Below are 2,702 nucleotides of genomic sequence, written 5' to 3'. Positions count from 1 at the left end.
TAATGCTGCTAATAATATTGCTGTGCCTATACATTAGGAGTAGCACATATGTAATAACTGAAAATATTTATAAATTAATGTAGTAATTTCTAATACAATTTAGTATTGAAATCCTAGTATTGGTTCAAATTACAACTTAATATTATGATAATATACAGTTATATATTCAGTATTCACTACCATTCAGGATCTTCAGTCCTACACTGTTATACAATTTGTAATAAAGGTAATTTCTACTTTTATTACATTTAAATTGTATATAATATCCGAAAAATATAATATAATGTACCTATGTAATATTAATATACTTATATTGACCTAGTAGTAGTAGTAGTGCAGTAAAACCTCCTTATAACGGAAAATAACAATAGTCCTAAATAATCTATATCTCGTATATTTTAGTCTCCTAAAAAAAAAACTCCTTTACAACGGAAATATCAGTTGGTACCGAGCGATTCCGTTATAAGGAGGTTTTACTGTATTATATATTGTATTACTCTATATGCAAATTTTAAGCCTAATTGTTGATGGGTAAAAATAAAGAAAAATTAACGCATCGGGGGAAGACGTTGGGATCCTTCTTTTATCATCCAAATCAATGATGACCGGTGATAAGAACTGCCTGGTATACGCTTGAGAAGACGGGTGTCTTCTACGTATGTAGAAGAAGAAGAGGGTACACAAATTGTAAGGATTAATTTTTTTTTTTATTGAAAAACTTTTTCACCTAGTGAGCGTGTTGAACCCTGGTCTATGAAGCCAGCAGCAGTAAGTCTTCCCACTGCAACACGGGGCCTTGCCCATTGTAATAAATTAGTTTTGACCTACTTAACCAATAATCATAGCCAGTGGTGAGTGATAAGCACTTGTCCGAAAAATGATAAAGACCGATAGGAGTGGTTGTACAGTGGTTAACCTGTGGTTACCCTGTGACCAACTTGAGGTCGGCTGTCTTATTTGTTGGCTAAAATACAGTTTTGCTAATATACTAATTGTCCAATCAATTATTTTTCATCTGAAATATTTTTCAGCTGGAATACGGATCGGCATTTAAATACAAATACAAGTATTTTTTTTTAAATTATATCTATATAGCAGCAGTTTTCAAACTGTACCCACGACTATATGAAAAACTATAAAACTATTTACAGACTATTTTGTCTGTGCTGTACATACATGTGTATATATTTTTCGTTGATAATTAATATTATAGGTAGGTAGGTATACCTAAAAGGCTATACACATGTCGTAAATACAGTATGTTTGGATACACGCATACAAATTATATTACTATTTAATAAACAATATATAGTTATATAAATAAACTGTTAATTTAACCCTCCACTCATTCTTTTTGTAACACTGAGTTATTATTATTCTTTATTCAGCCAAATCAAATTACAGTTACTTAGTTATTAGTTACAATACCAATTGAGCTTGTATCTACCTCGTTTTTTAAGTCGTTAAAAATAGTTTTCCCATATAAACAGGGTAGTTTCTAGAACTTGTTAGTAATGTATATTGTGGTTTAATGTATTTTCCAGTTCTTCTATCTATTTTTTCTATAGCATTAAGTGTGTGGTTTTGTATGTATTTTATTAACATTTGTCCAACATATAATTTATAAATAGAAGCTTAATTTTTTACCTGATATAAGTAAGTCGAGTAGTGTAACCATGGGTACCACATACATACAAATTACACCAAGTATTTAAATACATAATATTCTGAATATATTTGAAAAGTAAGACTGTATAAAAATAATATGAGGTGATGTTTATTGACTTCATATTAGACCAATGATGCTATAATAAATTGTTGATGAATGGTTTCCCCCTCGCGATCATCAAGCCATCAAGATATATCTGTATAACTAACTGTTTATGCTACTTACCACTTATTATGTTCTTGGAAAATTATAAGGTATTAAGGTCAAAGTATACCTAAGTATAAGTATTAAGTAGTTAGGCCTATATATGGTTCTGGTCGGATTGTAAAAAAGGCCAAATTTAATAGAAACAAAAACATTTTGTGTTCAAGGTTTTGACGGAAACAGTTTTTGTGTTCAAAATTTTGACGTTGAAGATATTGACACAATTTTATTTTCAAGATTTTATCGTTCAATAAATTGACGTTTAAGATTTTGACGTTCAACCATTTGAAATTCAACCGTTTGAAGGGCGTCCTTTTAATAGTGTAAAAGAAGTGCAGTTTACCTCGTCAATTAATAAATTAGAAAAAAATTAATGGAACATACTCATTTTTCCAAGTTGAGTAGGTAGGTACGATGGATGATAGTGTAATGACTAATGAGTATTTGTTCAATGCTTACTTTGATGAAAAAAAATAATAAATAAATTCACTTTAATCACAGAAACACATAAAATATAATATGTATATACAGTGTTTAAATACTTGTATTTAAATATTTTTTTGGTATTTAAAATGTTTTTTATTTTTATTTCAACATGATGATTGTACAAGATCTAAAGATCTATAAAATGTAAAACTATATTTGTTTAGAACTGTAATGTTGAATTATTAAAACTACGTTTTACAGAAAATCAATTAGTTATCTTAATCCACTAACCCACCAACTTTTTAATCTTACATTATAATTTTTACTTTGGTAATATTTTTATTTTGTTGTACAAGATTTGTTACTGTATATTATTATTTAAATAGTATCATAATATTAATTA

The sequence above is a fragment of the Acyrthosiphon pisum genome, chromosome A2 (genome assembly GCF_005508785.2).
Source record: "Acyrthosiphon pisum isolate AL4f chromosome A2, pea_aphid_22Mar2018_4r6ur, whole genome shotgun sequence".
In the NCBI taxonomy this organism is placed as follows: Eukaryota; Metazoa; Arthropoda; class Insecta; order Hemiptera; family Aphididae; genus Acyrthosiphon; species Acyrthosiphon pisum.
Note: the sequence above shows the minus strand (reverse complement) of the source record.